Genomic DNA, 19,793 nt, shown 5'->3' with positions numbered 1-19,793 from the left:
GATTCCGATGCGCCCACCAGTGCAGGTTTACTGTATCCCTTGGACCTTCACATTGACGATGAAACACAGAAATTGCGTCGGAGTTGAATATAAAAGGCACAATGTCGACTTAAGTACAAGAAGAGTGAGTCTTCTAAGAGTTTATGATTTGAGCGGCTCCTGGGAGACCAGTATTGGATTCCGATGCACCAGTGCAGGTTTACTGTATCCCTTGGACCTTCACATTGACGATGAAACACAGAAATCGCGTCGGAGTTGAATATAAAAGGCACAATGTCGACTTAAGTACAAGAAGAGTGAGTCTTCTAAGAGTTTGTGTTTTGAGCGGCTCCTGGGAGACCAGTATTGGATTCCGATGCACCAGTGAAGGTTTACTGTATCCCTTGGACCTTCACATTGACGATGAAACATAGAAATCGCATCGGAATTGAATATAAAGGGCACAATGCCGAATTAAGTACAAGAAGAGTGAATCTTCTAAGAGTTTGTGGTTTGAGCGGCTCCTGGGAGTCCAGTATTGGATTCCGATGCACCAGTGCAGGTTTACTGTATCCCTTGGACCTTCACATTGTCGATGAAACACAGAAATCGCATCGGAATTGAATATAAAATGCACAATTCCGACTTAAGTACAAGAGGAGTGAATCTTTTTAAGAGTTTGTCCCTTGAGCGGCTCCTGGGAGACCAGTATTAGATTCCGATGCACCAGTGCAGGTTTACTGAATCCCTTGGACCTTCGCATTGACGATGAAACACAGAAATCGCATCGGAATTGAATATAAAAGGCACAATGCCGACTACCGTACAAGAAGAGTGAATCTTCTAAGAGTTTGAGGTTTGAGCCGCTGCTGGGAGACCAGTATTGGATTCCGATGCACCAGTGAAGGGTTACTGTATCCCTTGGACCTTCACATTGACGATGAAACATAGAAATCGCATGGGAATTGAATATAAAGGACACAATGCCGAATAAAGTACAAGAAGAGTGAATCTTCTAAGAGTTTGTGCCTTGAGCAGCTCCTGGGAGACCAGTATTAGATTCCGATGCACTAGTGCAGGTTTACTGTATCCCTTGGACCTTCACAGTGTCGATGAAACACAGAAATCGCATCGGAATTGAATATAAAAGGCACAATTCCGACTTAAGTACAGGAAGAGTGAATCTTCTAAGAGTTTGTGCTTTGAGCGGCTCCTGGGAGACCAGTACTGATTTCCGATGCACCAGTGCAGGTTTACTGTATCCCTTGGACCTTCACATTGACGATGAAACACAGAAATCGCACCGGAATTGAATATAAAGGGCACAATACCGACTTAAGTACAAGAAGAGTGAATCTTCTAAGAGTTTGTGGTTTGAGCGGCTCCTGGGAGACCAGTATTGGATTCCGATGCACCAGTGCAGGCTTACCGTATCCCTTGGACCTTCACATTGACGATGAAAGACAGAAATCGCATCGGAATTGAATATAAAAGGAACGATGCCGACTTCAGTACAAGAAGAGTGAGTCTTCTAAGAGTTTGTGCTTTGAGCGGCTCCTGGGAGACCAGTATTGGATTCCGATGCGCCCACCAGTGCAGGTTCACTGTATCCCTTGGACCTTCACATTGACGATGAAACACAGAAATTGCGTCGGAGTTGAATATAAAAGGCACAATGTCGACTTAAGTACAAGAAGAGTGAGTCTTCTAAGAGTTTATGATTTGAGCGGCTCCAGGGAGACCAGTATTGGATTCCGATGCACCAGTGCAGGTTTACTGTATCCCTTGGACCTTCACATTGATGATGAAACACAGAAATCGCATCGGAATTGAATATAAAAGGCACAATGTCGACTTAAGTACAAGAAGAGTGAGTCTTCTAAGAGTTTGTGATTTGAGCGGCTCCTGGGAGACCAGTATTGGATTCCGATGCACCAGTGCAGGTTTACTGTATCCCTTGGACCTTCACATTGACGATGAAACACAGAAATCGCATCGGAATTGAAAATAAAAGGCACAATGTCGACTTAAGTACAAGAAGAGTGAATCATCTAAGAGTTTGTGATTTGAGCGGCTCCTGGGAGACCAGTATTGGATTCCGATGCACCAGTGCAGGTTTACTGAATCCCTTGGACCTTCCCATTGACGATGAAACACAGAAATCGCATCGGAATTGAATATAAAAGACCCAATGCCAACTTACGTACAAGAAGAGTGAGTCTTCTAAGAGATTGTGCTTTGAGCGGCTCCTGGGAGACCAGTATTGGATTCCGATGCGCCCACCAGTGCAGGTTTACTGTATCCCTTGGACCTTCACATTGACGATGAAACACAGAAATCGCGTCGGAGTTGAATGTAAAAGGCACAATGTCGACTTAAGTACAAGAAGAGTGAGTCTTCTAAGAGTTTGTGATTTGAGCGGCTCCTGGGAGACCAGTATTGGATTCCGATGCACCAGTGCAGGTTTACTGTATCCCTTGGACCGTCACATTGACGATGAAACACAGAAATCGCATCGGAATTGAATATCAAAGGCACAATGTCGACTTAAGTACAAGAAGAGAGAGTCTTCTAAGAGTTTGGGATTTGAGCGGTTCCTGGGAGACCAGAATTGGATTCCGATGCACCAGTGCAGGTTTACTGTATCCCTTGGACCTTCACATTGACGATGAAACACAGAAATCGCATCGGAATTGAATATAAAAGGCACAATTCCGACTTAAGTACAAGAAGAGTGAATCTTGTAAGAGTTTGTTCCTTGAGCGGCTCCTGGGAGACCAGTATTAGATTCCGATGCACCAGTGCAGGTTTACTGAATCCGTTGGACCTTCCCATTGACGATGAAACACAGAAATCGCATCGGAATTGAATATAAAAGGCACAATGCCGACTTACGTACAAGAAGAGTGAATCTTCTAAGAGTTTGTGGTTTGAGCGGCCCCTGGGAGACCAGTATTGGATTCCGATGCACCAGTGAAGGATTACTGTATCCCTTGGACCTTCACATTGACGATGAAACATAGAAATCTCATGGGAATTGAATATAAAGGACACAATGCCGAATTAAGTACAAGAAGAGTGAATCTTCTAAGAGTTTGTGCCTTGAGCAGCTCCTGGGAGACCAGTATTAGATTCCGATGCACTAGTGCAGGTTTTACTGTATCCCTTGGACCTTCACAGTGTCGATGAAACACAGAAATCGCATCGGAATTGAATATAAAAGGCACAATTCCGACTTAAGTACAGGAAGAGTGAATCTTCTAAGAGTTTGTGCTTTGAGCGGCTCCTGGGAGACCAGTACTGATTTCCGATGCACCAGTGCAGGTTTACTGTATCCCTTGGACCTTCACATTGACGATGAAACACAGAAATCGCACCGGAATTGAATATAAAGGGCACAATACCGACTTAAGTACAAGAAGAGTGAATCTTCTAAGAGTTTGTGGTTTGAGCGGCTCCTGGGAGACCAGTATTGGATTCCGATGCACCAGTGCAGGCTTACCGTATCCCTTGGACCTTCACATTGACGATGAAACACAGAAATCGCATCGGAATTGAATATAAAAGGCACAATGCCGACTTAAGTACAAGAAGAGTAAGTCTTCTAAGAGTTTTTTGGTTTGAGCGGCTCCTGGGAGACCAGTATTGGATTCCGATGCACCAGTGCAGGTTTACTGTATCCCTTGGACCTTCACATTGACGATGAAACACAGAAATCGCATCGGAATTGAATATAAAAGGCACAATGCCGACTTAAGTACAAGAAGAGTGAATCTTCTAAGAGTTTGTGGTTTCAGCGGCTCCTGGGAGACCAGTATTAGATTCCGATGCACCAGTGCAGGTTTACTGTATCCCTTGGACCTTCACATTGTCGATGAAACACAGAAATCGCATCGGAATTCAATATAAAAGCACAATGCCCACTTAAGTACAAGAAGAGTGAATCTTGTAAGAGTTTGTGCTTTGAGCGGCTCCTGAGAGACCAGTATTGGATTCCGATGCACCAGTGCAGGTTTACTATATCTCTTGGAGCTTCACATTGACGATGAAACACAGAAATCGCATCGGAATGTAACATAAAAGGCACAATGCCGACTTATGTACAAGAAGAGTGAATCTTCTAAGAGTTTGTGGGTTGAGCGGCTCCTGGGAGACCAGTATTGGATTCCCATGCACAAGTGCAGGTTTACTGTATCCCTTGGACCTTCAGATTGACGATGAAACACAGAAATCGCATCGGAATTTAATATGAAAGGCACAATGCTGTCGTAAGTACAAGAGGAGTGAGTCTTCTAACAGTTTGTGCTTTGAGCGGCTCCTGGGAGACCAGTATCAGATTCCGATGCACCAGTGCACGTTTACTGTATCCCTTGAACCTCCACATTGACGATGAAACACAGAAATCGCATCGGAATTGAATATAAAAGGCACAATACCGACTTAAGTACAAGAAGAGTGAATCTTCTAAGAGTTAGTGGTTTCAGCGGCTCCTGGGAGACCAGTATTAGATTCCGATGCACCAGTGCAGGTTTACTGTATCCCTTGGACCTTCACATTGACGATGAAACACAGAAATCGCATCGGAATTGAATATAAAAGGCACAATGCCCACTTAAGTACAAGAAGAATGAATCTTCTAAGAGTTTGTGGTTTGAGCGGCTCCTGGGAGACCAGTATTGGATTCCGATGCAACAGTGCAGGTTTACTGTATCCCTTGGACCTTCACATTGACGATGAAACACAGAAATCGCATCGGAATTGAATACAAAAGGCACAATGCCGACTTAAGTACAAGAAGAGTGAATCTTCTAAGAGTTTGTGGATTGAGCGGCTCGTCGGAGACCTGTATTGGATTCCGATGCACCAGTGCAGGTTTACTGTATCCCTTGGACCTTTACATTGACGATGAAACACAGAAATCGCATCGGAATTTATCATAAAAGGCACAATGTCGACTTAAGTACAAGAAGAGAGAGTCTTCTAAGAGTTTGGGATTTGAGCGGTTCCTGGGAGACCAGTATTGGATTCCGATGCACCAGTGCAGGTTTACTGTATCCCTTGGACCTTCACATTGACGATGAAACACAGAAATCGCATCGGAATTGAATATCAAAGGCACAATGTCGACTTAAGTACAAGAAGAGTGAGTCTTCTAAGAGTTTGTGATTTGAGCGGCTCCTGGGAGACCAGTATTGGATTCCGATGCACCAGTGCAGGTTTACTGTATCCCTTGGACCTTCACATTGACGTTGAAACACATAAATCGCATCGGCATTGAATATAAAAGGCACAATGTCGACTTAAGTACAAGAAGAGTGAGTCTTCTAAGAGTTTGTGATTTGAGCGGCTCCTGGGAGACCAGTATTGGATTCCGATGCACCAGTGCAGGTTTACTGTATCCCTTGGACGTTCACATTGACGATGAAAGACAGAAATCGCATCGGAATTGAATATAAAAGGAACGATGCCGACTTAAGTACAAGAAGAGTGAGTCTTCTAAGAGTTTGTGCTTTGAGCGGCTCCTGGGAGAACAGTATTGGATTCCGATTCGCCCACCAGTGCAGGTTTACTGTATCCCTTGGACATTCACATTGACGATGAAACACAGAAATCGCGTCGGAGTTGAATATAAAAGGCACAATGTTGACTTAAGTACAAGAAGAGTGAGTCTTCTAAGAGTTTGTGATTTGAGCGGCTCCTGGGAGACCAGTATTGGATTCCGATGCACCAGTGCAGGTTTACTGTATCCCTTGGACCTTCAAATTGACGATGAAACACAGAAATCGCATCGGAATTGAATATAAAAGGCACGATGCCGACTTAAGTACAAGAAGAGTGAGTCTTCTAAGAGTTTGTGCTTTGAGCGGCTCCTGGGAGACCAGTATTGGATTCCGATGCGCCCACCAGTGCAGGTTTACTGTATCCCTTGGACCTTCACATTGACGATGAAACACAGAAATTGCGTCGGAGTTGAATATAAAAGGCACAATGTCGACTTAAGTACAAGAAGAGTGAGTCTTCTAAGAGTTTATGATTTGAGCGGCTCCTGGGAGACCAGTATTGGATTCCGATGCACCAGTGCAGGTTTACTGTATCCCTTGGACCTTCACATTGACGATGAAACACAGAAATCGCGTCGGAGTTGAATATAAAAGGCACAATGTCGACTTAAGTACAAGAAGAGTGAGTCTTCTAAGAGTTTGTGTTTTGAGCGGCTCCTGGGAGACCAGTATTGGATTCCGATGCACCAGTGAAGGTTTACTGTATCCCTTGGACCTTCACATTGACGATGAAACATAGAAATCGCATCGGAATTGAATATAAAGGGCACAATGCCGAATTAAGTACAAGAAGAGTGAATCTTCTAAGAGTTTGTGGTTTGAGCGGCTCCTGGGAGTCCAGTATTGGATTCCGATGCACCAGTGCAGGTTTACTGTATCCCTTGGACCTTCACATTGTCGATGAAACACAGAAATCGCATCGGAATTGAATATAAAATGCACAATTCCGACTTAAGTACAAGAGGAGTGAATCTTTTTAAGAGTTTGTCCCTTGAGCGGCTCCTGGGAGACCAGTATTAGATTCCGATGCACCAGTGCAGGTTTACTGAATCCCTTGGACCTTCGCATTGACGATGAAACACAGAAATCGCATCGGAATTGAATATAAAAGGCACAATGCCGACTACCGTACAAGAAGAGTGAATCTTCTAAGAGTTTGAGGTTTGAGCCGCTGCTGGGAGACCAGTATTGGATTCCGATGCACCAGTGAAGGATTACTGTATCCCTTGGACCTTCACATTGACGATGAAACATAGAAATCGCATGGGAATTGAATATAAAGGACACAATGCCGAATAAAGTACAAGAAGAGTGAATCTTCTAAGAGTTTGTGCCTTGAGCAGCTCCTGGGAGACCAGTATTAGATTCCGATGCACTAGTGCAGGTTTACTGTATCCCTTGGACCTTCACAGTGTCGATGAAACACAGAAATCGCATCGGAATTGAATATAAAAGGCACAATTCCGACTTAAGTACAGGAAGAGTGAATCTTCTAAGAGTTTGTGCTTTGAGCGGCTCCTGGGAGACCAGTACTGATTTCCGATGCACCAGTGCAGGTTTACTGTATCCCTTGGACCTTCACATTGACGATGAAACACAGAAATCGCACCGGAATTGAATATAAAGGGCACAATACCGACTTAAGTACAAGAAGAGTGAATCTTCTAAGAGTTTGTGGTTTGAGCGGCTCCTGGGAGACCAGTATTGGATTCCGATGCACCAGTGCAGGCTTACCGTATCCCTTGGACCTTCACATTGACGATGAAAGACAGAAATCGCATCGGAATTGAATATAAAAGGAACGATGCCGACTTCAGTACAAGAAGAGTGAGTCTTCTAAGAGTTTGTGCTTTGAGCGGCTCCTGGGAGACCAGTATTGGATTCCGATGCGCCCACCAGTGCAGGTTCACTGTATCCCTTGGACCTTCACATTGACGATGAAACACAGAAATTGCGTCGGAGTTGAATATAAAAGGCACAATGTCGACTTAAGTACAAGAAGAGTGAGTCTTCTAAGAGTTTATGATTTGAGCGGCTCCAGGGAGACCAGTATTGGATTCCGATGCACCAGTGCAGGTTTACTGTATCCCTTGGACCTTCACATTGATGATGAAACACAGAAATCGCATCGGAATTGAATATAAAAGGCACAATGTCGACTTAAGTACAAGAAGAGTGAGTCTTCTAAGAGTTTGTGATTTGAGCGGCTCCTGGGAGACCAGTATTGGATTCCGATGCACCAGTGCAGGTTTACTGTATCCCTTGGACCTTCACATTGACGATGAAACACAGAAATCGCATCGGAATTGAAAATAAAAGGCACAATGTCGACTTAAGTACAAGAAGAGTGAATCATCTAAGAGTTTGTGATTTGAGCGGCTCCTGGGAGACCAGTATTGGATTCCGATGCACCAGTGCAGGTTTACTGAATCCCTTGGACCTTCCCATTGACGATGAAACACAGAAATCGCATCGGAATTGAATATAAAAGACCCAATGCCAACTTACGTACAAGAAGAGTGAGTCTTCTAAGAGATTGTGCTTTGAGCGGCTCCTGGGAGACCAGTATTGGATTCCGATGCGCCCACCAGTGCAGGTTTACTGTATCCCTTGGACCTTCACATTGACGATGAAACACAGAAATCGCGTCGGAGTTGAATGTAAAAGGCACAATGTCGACTTAAGTACAAGAAGAGTGAGTCTTCTAAGAGTTTGTGATTTGAGCGGCTCCTGGGAGACCAGTATTGGATTCCGATGCACCAGTGCAGGTTTACTGTATCCCTTGGACCGTCACATTGACGATGAAACACAGAAATCGCATCGGAATTGAATATCAAAGGCACAATGTCGACTTAAGTACAAGAAGAGAGAGTCTTCTAAGAGTTTGGGATTTGAGCGGTTCCTGGGAGACCAGAATTGGATTCCGATGCACCAGTGCAGGTTTACTGTATCCCTTGGACCTTCACATTGACGATGAAACACAGAAATCGCATCGGAATTGAATATAAAAGGCACAATTCCGACTTAAGTACAAGAAGAGTGAATCTTGTAAGAGTTTGTTCCTTGAGCGGCTCCTGGGAGACCAGTATTAGATTCCGATGCACCAGTGCAGGTTTACTGAATCCGTTGGACCTTCCCATTGACGATGAAACACAGAAATCGCATCGGAATTGAATATAAAAGGCACAATGCCGACTTACGTACAAGAAGAGTGAATCTTCTAAGAGTTTGTGGTTTGAGCGGCCCCTGGGAGACCAGTATTGGATTCCGATGCACCAGTGAAGGATTACTGTATCCCTTGGACCTTCACATTGACGATGAAACATAGAAATCTCATGGGAATTGAATATAAAGGACACAATGCCGAATTAAGTACAAGAAGAGTGAATCTTCTAAGAGTTTGTGCCTTGAGCAGCTCCTGGGAGACCAGTATTAGATTCCGATGCACTAGTGCAGGTTTTACTGTATCCCTTGGACCTTCACAGTGTCGATGAAACACAGAAATCGCATCGGAATTGAATATAAAAGGCACAATTCCGACTTAAGTACAGGAAGAGTGAATCTTCTAAGAGTTTGTGCTTTGAGCGGCTCCTGGGAGACCAGTACTGATTTCCGATGCACCAGTGCAGGTTTACTGTATCCCTTGGACCTTCACATTGACGATGAAACACAGAAATCGCACCGGAATTGAATATAAAGGGCACAATACCGACTTAAGTACAAGAAGAGTGAATCTTCTAAGAGTTTGTGGTTTGAGCGGCTCCTGGGAGACCAGTATTGGATTCCGATGCACCAGTGCAGGCTTACCGTATCCCTTGGACCTTCACATTGACGATGAAACACAGAAATCGCATCGGAATTGAATATAAAAGGCACAATGCCGACTTAAGTACAAGAAGAGTAAGTCTTCTAAGAGTTTTTTGGTTTGAGCGGCTCCTGGGAGACCAGTATTGGATTCCGATGCACCAGTGCAGGTTTACTGTATCCCTTGGACCTTCACATTGACGATGAAACACAGAAATCGCATCGGAATTGAATATAAAAGGCACAATGCCGACTTAAGTACAAGAAGAGTGAATCTTCTAAGAGTTTGTGGTTTCAGCGGCTCCTGGGAGACCAGTATTAGATTCCGATGCACCAGTGCAGGTTTACTGTATCCCTTGGACCTTCACATTGTCGATGAAACACAGAAATCGCATCGGAATTCAATATAAAAGCACAATGCCCACTTAAGTACAAGAAGAGTGAATCTTGTAAGAGTTTGTGCTTTGAGCGGCTCCTGAGAGACCAGTATTGGATTCCGATGCACCAGTGCAGGTTTACTATATCTCTTGGAGCTTCACATTGACGATGAAACACAGAAATCGCATCGGAATGTAACATAAAAGGCACAATGCCGACTTATGTACAAGAAGAGTGAATCTTCTAAGAGTTTGTGGGTTGAGCGGCTCCTGGGAGACCAGTATTGGATTCCCATGCACAAGTGCAGGTTTACTGTATCCCTTGGACCTTCAGATTGACGATGAAACACAGAAATCGCATCGGAATTTAATATGAAAGGCACAATGCTGTCGTAAGTACAAGAGGAGTGAGTCTTCTAACAGTTTGTGCTTTGAGCGGCTCCTGGGAGACCAGTATCAGATTCCGATGCACCAGTGCACGTTTACTGTATCCCTTGAACCTCCACATTGACGATGAAACACAGAAATCGCATCGGAATTGAATATAAAAGGCACAATACCGACTTAAGTACAAGAAGAGTGAATCTTCTAAGAGTTAGTGGTTTCAGCGGCTCCTGGGAGACCAGTATTAGATTCCGATGCACCAGTGCAGGTTTACTGTATCCCTTGGACCTTCACATTGACGATGAAACACAGAAATCGCATCGGAATTGAATATAAAAGGCACAATGCCCACTTAAGTACAAGAAGAATGAATCTTCTAAGAGTTTGTGGTTTGAGCGGCTCCTGGGAGACCAGTATTGGATTCCGATGCAACAGTGCAGGTTTACTGTATCCCTTGGACCTTCACATTGACGATGAAACACAGAAATCGCATCGGAATTGAATACAAAAGGCACAATGCCGACTTAAGTACAAGAAGAGTGAATCTTCTAAGAGTTTGTGGATTGAGCGGCTCGTCGGAGACCTGTATTGGATTCCGATGCACCAGTGCAGGTTTACTGTATCCCTTGGACCTTCACATTGACGATGAAACACAGAAATCGCATCGGAATTTATCATAAAAGGCACAATGCCGACTTAAGTACAACAAGAGTGAATCCTCTAAGAGTTTGTGCTTTGAGCGGCTCCTGGAAGACAAGTATTGGATTCCGATGCACGAGTGTAGGTTTACTGTATCCCTTGGACCTTCACATTGACGATGAAACACAGAAATCGCGTCGGAATTGAATATAAAATGCACAATGCCGACTTTAGTACTAGAAGAGTGAGTCTTCTAAGAGTTTGTGCTTTGAGCGGCTCATGGGAGACCAGTATTGGATTCCGATGCACCAGTGCAGGTTTACTGTATCCCTTGGACCTTCACATTGACGATGAAACACAGAAATCGCATCGGAATTGAATATAAAAGGCACAATTCCGACTTAAGTACAGGAAGAGTGAATCTTCTAAGAGTTTGTGCATTGAGCGGCTCCTGGGAGACCAGTACTGATTTCCGATGCACCAGTGCAGGTTTACTGTATCCCTTGGACCTTCACATTGACGATGAAACACAGAAATCGCATCGGAATTGAATATAAAAGGCACAATACCGACTTAAGTACAAGAAGAGTTATTCTTCTAAGAGTTTGTGGTTTGAGCGGCTCCTGGAGGACCAGTATTGGATTCCGATGCACCAGTGCAGGCTTACTGTATCCCTTGGACCTTCACATTGACGATGAAAGACAGAAATCGCATCGGAATTGAATATAAAAGGCACAATGCCGACTTAAGTACAAGAAGAGTGAGTCTTCTAAGAGTTTGTGCTTTGAGCGGCTCCTGGGAGACCAGTATTGGATTCCGATGCACCAGTGCAGGTTTACTGTATCCCTTGGACCTTCACATTGACGATGAAACACAGAAATCGCATCGGAATTGAATATAAAAGACACAATGCCGACTTAAGTACAAGAAGAGTAAGTCTTCTAACAGTTTTTTGGTTTGAGCGGCTCCTGGGAGACCAGTATTGGATTCCGATGCACCAGTGCAGATTTTCTGTATCCCTTGGACCTTCACATGGACGATGAAACACAGAAATCGCATCGGAATTGAATATAAAAGGCACAATGCCGACTTAAGTACAAGAAGAGTGAATCTTCTAAGAGTTTGTGGTTTCAGCGGCTCCTGGGAGACCAGTATTAGATTCCGATGCACCAGTGCAGGTTTACTGTATCCCTTGGACCTTCATATTGACGATGAAACACAGAAATCGCATCGGAATTCAATATAAAAGCACAATGCCCACTTAAGTACAAGAAGAGTGAATCTTGTAAGAGTTTGTGCTTTGAGCGGCTCCTGGGAGACCAGTATTGGATTCCGATGCACCAGTGCAGGTTTACTATATCTCTTGGAGCTTCACATTGACGATGAAACACAGAAATCGCATCGGAATTTAACATAAAAGGCACAATGCCGACTTATGTACAAGAAGAGTGAATATTCTAAGAGTTTGTGGTTTGAGCGGATCCTGGGAGACCAGAGTTGGATTCCCAAGCACCAGGGCAGGTTTACTGTATCCCTTGGACCTTCAGATTGACGATGAAACACAGAAATCGCATCGGAATTAAATATGAAAGGCACAATGCTGTCGTAAGTACAAGAAGAGTGAGTCTTCTAACAGTTTGTGCTTTGAGCGGCTCCTGGGAGACCAGTATCAGATTCCGATGCACCAGTGCACGTTTACTGTATCCCTTGGATCTCCACATTGACGATGAAACACAGAAATCGCATCGGAATTGAATATAAAAGGCACAACACCGACTTAAGTACAAGAAGAGTGAATCTTCTAAGAGTTTGAGGTTTCAGCGGCTCCTGGGAGACCAGTATTAGATTCCGACGCACCAGTGCAGGTTTACTGTATCCCTTGGACCTTCACATTGACGATGAAACACAGAAATCACATCGGAATTGAATATAAAAGGCACAATGCCCACTTAAGTACAAGAAGAGTGAATCTTGTAAGAGTTTGTGCTTTGAGCGGCTCCTGGGAGACCAGTATTGGATTCCGTTGCACCAGTGCAGGTTTACTATATCTCTTGGACCTTCACATTGACGATGAAACACAGAAATCGCATCGGAATTTAACATAAAAGGCACAATGCCGACTTATGTACAAGAAGAGTGAATCTTCTAAGAGTTTGTGGTTCAAGCGGCTCCTGGGAGACCATTATTGGATTCCCATGCACCAGGGCAGGTCTACTGTATCCCTTGGACCTTCACATTGACGATGAAACACAGAAATCGCATCGGAATTTAATATGAAAGGCACAATGCTGTCGGAAGTACAAGAAGAGTGAGTCTTCTAACAGTTTGTGCTTTGAGCGGCTCCTGGGGGACCAGTATTGGATTCCGATGCACCAGTGCAGGCTTACTGTATCCCTTGGACCTTCACATTGACGATGAAACACAGAAATCGCATCGGAATTGAATATAAAAGGCACAATGCCGACTTAAGTACAAGAAGAGTGAGTCTTCTAAGAGTTTGTGCTTTGAGCGGCTCCTGGGAGACCAGTATTGGATTCCGATGCACCAGTGCAGGTTTACTGTATCCCTTGGACCTTCACATTGACGATGAAACACAGAAATCGCATCGGAATTGAATATAAAAGGCACAATGCCAACATAAGTACAAGATGAGTGAGTCTTCCAAGAGTTTGTGATTTGAGCGGCTCCTGGGAGACAAGTATTGGATTCCGATGCAGGAGTGTAGGTTTACTGTATCCCTTGGACCTTCACATTGACGATGAAACACAGAAATCGCATCGGAATTGATTATAAAAGGCACAATGCCGACTTAAGTACAAGAAGAGTGAATCTTCTAAGAGTTTGTGGTTTGAGCGGCTCCTGGGAGACCAGTATTGGATTCCGATGCAACAGTGCAGGTTTACTGTATCCCTTGGACCTTCACATTGACGATGAAACACAGAAATCGCATCGGAATTGAATATAAAAGGCACAATGCCCACTTAAGTACAAGAAGAGTGAATCTTCTAAGAGTTTGTGGTTTGAGCGGCTCCTGGGAGACCAGTATTGGATTCCGATGCAACAGTGCAGGTTTACTGTATCCCTTGGGCCTTCACATTGACGATGAAACACAGAAATCGCATCGGAATTGAATACAAAAGGCACAATGCCGACTTAAGTACAAGGAGAGTGAATCTTCTAAGAGTTTGTGGATTGAGCGGCTCGTCGGAGACCAGTATTGGATTCCGATGCACCAGTGCAGGTTTACTGTATCCCTTGGACCTTCACATTGACGATGAAACACAGAAATCGCATCGGAATTTAACATAAAAGGCACAATGCCAACATAAGTACAACAAGAGTGAATCCTCTAAGAGTTTGTGCTTTGAGCGGCTCCTGGGAGACAAGTATTGGATTCCGATGCAGGAGTGTAGGTTTACTGTATCCCTTGGACCTTCACATTGACGATGAAACACAGAAATCGCATCGGAATTGATTATAAAAGGCACAATGCCGACTTAAGTACAAGAAGAGTGAATCTTCTAAGAGTTTGTGGTTTGAGCGGCTCCTGGGAGACCAGTATTGGATTCCGATGCAACAGTGCAGGTTTACTGTATCCCTTGGACCTTCACATTGACGATGAAACACAGAAATCGCATCGGAATTGAATATAAAATGCACAATTCCGACTTTAGTACAAGAAGAGTGAGTCTTCTAAGAGTTTGTGCTTTGAGCGGCTCATGGGAGACCAGTATTGGATTCCGATGCACCAGTGCAGGTTTACTGTATCCATTGGACCTTCACATTGACGATGAAACACAGAAATCGCATCGGAATTGAATATAAAAGGCACAAGTCCGACTTAAGTACAGGAAGAGTGAATCTTCTAAGAGTTTGTGCATTGAGCGGCTCCTGGGAGACCAGTACTGATTTCCGATGCACCAGTGCATGTTTACTGTATCCCTTGGACCTTCACATTGACGATGAAACACAGAAATCGCATCGGAATTGAATATAAAAGGCACAATGCCAACATAAGTACAAGATGAGTGAGTCTTCCAAGAGTTTGTGATTTGAGCGGCTCCTGGGAGACCAGTATTGGATTCCGATGCACCAGTGCAGGTTTACTGTATCCCTTGGACCTCCACATTGACGATGAAACACAGAAATCGCATCGGAATTGAATATAAAAGGCACAATACCGACTTAAGTACAAGAAGAGTGAATCTTCTAAGAGTTTGTGGTTTCAGCGGCTCCTGGGAGACCAGTATTAGATTCCGATGCACCAGTGCAGGTTTACTGTATCCCTTGGACCTTCACATTGACGATGAAACACAGAAATCGCATCGGAATTGAATATAAAAGGCACAATGCCCACTTAAGTACAAGAAGAGTGAATCTTCTAAGAGTTTGTGGTTTGAGCGGCTCCTGGGAGACCAGTATTGGATTCCGATGCAACAGTGCAGGTTTACTGTATCCCTTGGGCCTTCACATTGACGATGAAACACAGAAATCGCATCGGAATTGAATACAAAAGGCACAATGCCGACTTAACTACAAGGAGAGTGAATCTTCTAAGAGTTTGTGGATTGAGCGGCTCGTCGGAGACCAGTATTGGATTCCGATGCACCAGTGCAGGTTTACTGTATCCCTTGGACCTTCACATTGACGATGAAACACAGAAATCGCATCGGAATTTAACATAAAAGGCACAATGCCAACATAAGTACAACAAGAGTGAATCCTCTAAGAGTTTGTGCTTTGAGCGGCTCCTGGGAGACAAGTATTGGATTCCGATGCAGGAGTGTAGGTTTACTGTATCCCTTGGACCTTCACATTGACGATGAAACACAGAAATCGCATCGGAATTGATTATAAAAGGCACAATGCCGACTTAAGTACAAGAAGAGTGAATCTTCTAAGAGTTTGTGGTTTGAGCGGCTCCTGGGAGACCAGTATTGGATTCCGATGCAACAGTGCAGGTTTACTGTATCCCTTGGACCTTCACATTGACGATGAAACACAGAAATCGCATCGGAATTGAATATAAAATGCACAATTCCGACTTAAGTACAAGAAGAGTGAGTCTTCTAAGAGTTTGTGCTTTGAGCGGCTCATGGGAGACCAGTATTGGATTCCGATGCACCAGTGCAGGTTTACTGTATCCATTGGACCTTCACATTGACGATGAAACACAGAAATCGCATCGGAATTGAATATAAAAGGCACAATGCCGACTTAAGTACAAGAAGAGTGAGTCTTCTAAGAGTTTGTGCTTTGAGCGGCTCCTGGGAGACCAGTATTGGATTCCGATGCACCAGTGCAGGTTTACTGTATCCCTTGGACCTTCACATTGACGATGAAACACAGAAATCGCATCGGAATTGAATATAAAAGGCACAATGCCAACATAAGTACAAGATGAGTGAGTCTTCCAAGAGTTTGTGATTTGAGCGGCTCCTGGGAGACCAGTATTGGATTCCGATGCACCAGTGCAGGTTTACTGTATCCCTTGGACCTCCACATTGACGATGAAACACAGAAATCGCATCGGAATTGAATATAAAAGGCACAATACCGACTTAAGTACAAGAAGAGTGAATCTTCTAAGAGTTTGTGGTTTCAGCGGCTCCTGGGAGACCAGTATTAGATTCCGATGCACCAGTGCAGGTTTACTGTATCCCTTGGACCTTCACATTGACGATGAAACACAGAAATCGCATCGGAATTGAATATAAAAGGCACAATGCCCACTTAAGTACAAGAAGAGTGAATCTTCTAAGAGTTTGTGGTTTGAGCGGCTCCTGGGAGACCAGTATTGGATTCCGATGCAACAGTGCAGGTTTACTGTATCCCTTGGGCCTTCACATTGACGATGAAACACAGAAATCGCATCGGAATTGAATACAAAAGGCACAATGCCGACTTAAGTACAAGGAGAGTGAATCTTCTAAGAGTTTGTGGATTGAGCGGCTCGTCGGAGACCAGTATTGGATTCCGATGCACCAGTGCAGGTTTACTGTATCCCTTGGACCTTCACATTGACGATGAAACACAGAAATCGCATCGGAATTTAACATAAAAGGCACAATGCCAACATAAGTACAACAAGAGTGAATCCTCTAAGAGTTTGTGCTTTGAGCGGCTCCTCGGAGACAAGTATTGGATTCCGATGCAGGAGTGTAGGTTTACTGTATCCCTTGGACCTTCACATTGACGATGAAACACAGAAATCGCATCGGAATTGATTATAAAAGGCACAATGCCGACTTAAGTACAAGAAGAGTGAATCTTCTAAGAGTTTGTGGTTTGAGCGGCTCCTGGGAGACCAGTATTGGATTCCGATGCAACAGTGCAGGTTTACTGTATCCCTTGGACCTTCACATTGACGATGAAACACAGAAATCGCATCGGAATTGAATATAAAATGCACAATTCCGACTTTAGTACAAGAAGAGTGAGTCTTCTAAGAGTTTGTGCTTTGAGCGGCTCATGGGAGACCAGTATTGGATTCCGATGCACCAGTGCAGGTTTACTGTATCCATTGGACCTTCACATTGACGATGAAACACAGAAATCGCATCGGAATTGAATATAAAAGGCACAAGTCCGACTTAAGTACAGGAAGAGTGAATCTTCTAAGAGTTTGTGCATTGAGCGGCTCCTGGGAGACCAGTACTGATTTCCGATGCACCAGTGCATGTTTACTGTATCCCTTGGACCTTCACATTGACGATGAAACACAGAAATCGCATCGGAATTGAATATAAAAGGCACAATACCGACTTAAGTACAAGAAGAGTGAATCTTCTAAGAGTTTGTGGTTTGAGCGGCTCCTGGGGGACCAGTATTGGATTCCGATGCACCAGTGCAGGCTTACTGTATCCCTTGGACCTTCACATTGACGATGAAACACAGAAATCGCATCGGAATTGAATATCAAAGGCACAATGCCGACTTAAGTACAAGAAGAGTGAGTCTTCTAAGAGTTTGTGCTTTGAGCGGCTCCTGGGAGACCAGTATTGGATTCCGATGCACCAGTGCAGGTTTACTGTATCCCTTGGACCTTCACATTGACGATGAAACACAGAAATCGCATCGGAATTGAATATAAAAGACACAATGCCGACTTAAGTACAAGAAGAGTAAGTCTTCTAACAGTTTTTTGGTTTGAGCGGCTCCTGGGAGACCAGTATTGGATTCCGATGCACCAGTGCAGGTTTACTGTATCCCTTGGACCTTCACATTGACGATGAAACACAGAAATCGCATCGGAATTGAATATAAAAGGCACAATTCCGACTTAAGTACAGGAAGAGTGAATCTTCTAAGAGTTTGTGCATTGAGCGGCTCCTGGGAGACCAGTACTGATTTCCGATGCACCAGTGCATGTTTGCTGTATCCCTTGGATCTTCACATTGACGATGAAACACAGAAATCGCATCGGAATTGAATATAAAAGGCACAATACCGACTTAAGTACAAGAAGAGTGAATCTTCTAAGAGTTTGTGGTTTGAGCGGCTCCTGGGGGACCAGTATTGGATTCCGATGCACCAGCCCGCATCTCGTGGTCGTGCGGTAGCGTTTTCGCTTCCCACGCCCGGGTTCCCGGGTTCGATTCCCGGCGGGGTCAGAGATTTTCTCTGCCTCGTGATGGCTGGGTGTTGTGTGCTGTCCCTAGGTTAGTTAGGTTTAAGTAGTTCTAAGTTCTAGGGGACTTATGACCACAGCAGTTGAGTCCCATAGTGCTCAGAGCCATTTTGAACCGATGCACCAGTGCAGGCTTACTGTATCCCTTGGACCTTCACATTGACGATGAAACACAGAAATCGCATCGGAATTGAATATAAAAGGCACAATGCCGACTTAAGTACAAGAAGAGTGAGTCTTCTAAGAGTTTGTGCTTTGAGCGGCTCCTGGGAGACCAGTATTGGATTCCGATGCACCAGTGCAGGTTTACTGTATCCCTTGGACCTTCACATTGACGATGAAACACAGAAATCGCATCGGAATTGAATATAAAAGACACAATTCCGACTTAAGTACAAGAAGAGTAAGTCTTCTAACAGTTTTTTGGTTTGAGCGGCTCCTGGGAGACCAGTATTGGATTCCGATGCACCAGTGCAGGTTTACTGTATCCCTTGGACCTTCACATTGACGATGAAACACAGAAATCGCATCGGAATTGAATATAAAAGGCACAATGCCGACTTAAGTACAATAAGAGTGAATCTTCTAAGAGTTTGTGGTTTCAGCGGCTCCTGGGAGACCAGTATTAGATTCCGATGCACCAGTGCAGGTTTACTGTATCCCTTGGACCTTCACATTGACGATGAAACACAGAAATCGCATCGGAATTCAATATAAAAGCACAATGCCCACTTAAGTACAAGAAGAGCGAATCTTGTAAGAGTTTGTGCTTTGAGCGGCTCCTGGGAGACCAGTATTGGATTCCGATGCACCAGTGCAGGTTTACTATATCTCTTGGAGCTTCACGTTGACGATGAAACACAGAAATCGCATCGGAACTTAACATAAAAGGCACAATGCCGACTTATGTACAAGAAGAGTGAATCTTCTAAGAGTTTGTGGTTTGAGCGGATCCTGGGAGACCAGAGTTGGATTCCCAAGCACCAGGGCAGGTCTACTGTATCCCTTGGACCTTCAGATTGACGATGAAACACAGAAATCGCATCGGAATTTAATATGAAAGGCACAATGCTGTCGTAAGTACAAGAAGAGTGAGTCTTCTAACAGTTTGTGCTTTGAGCGGCTCCTGGGAGACCAGTATCAGATTCCGATGCACCAGTGCACGTTTACTGTATCCCTTGGACCTCCACATTGACGATGAAACACAGAAATCGCATCGGAATTGAATATAAAAGGCACAATACCGACTTAAGTACAAGAAGAGTGAATCTTCTAAGAGTTTGAGGTTTCAGCGGCTCCTGGGAGACCAGTATTAGATTCCGATGCACCAGTGCAGGTTTACTGTATCCCTTGGACCTTCACATTGACGATGAAACACAGAAATCGCATCGGAATTGAATATAAAAGGCACAATGCCCG

Source organism: Schistocerca nitens, unplaced genomic scaffold, assembly GCF_023898315.1.
Source record: "Schistocerca nitens isolate TAMUIC-IGC-003100 unplaced genomic scaffold, iqSchNite1.1 HiC_scaffold_528, whole genome shotgun sequence".
Lineage (NCBI taxonomy): Eukaryota > Metazoa > Arthropoda > Insecta > Orthoptera > Acrididae > Schistocerca > Schistocerca nitens.
This window is presented reverse-complemented; position numbering follows the sequence as displayed.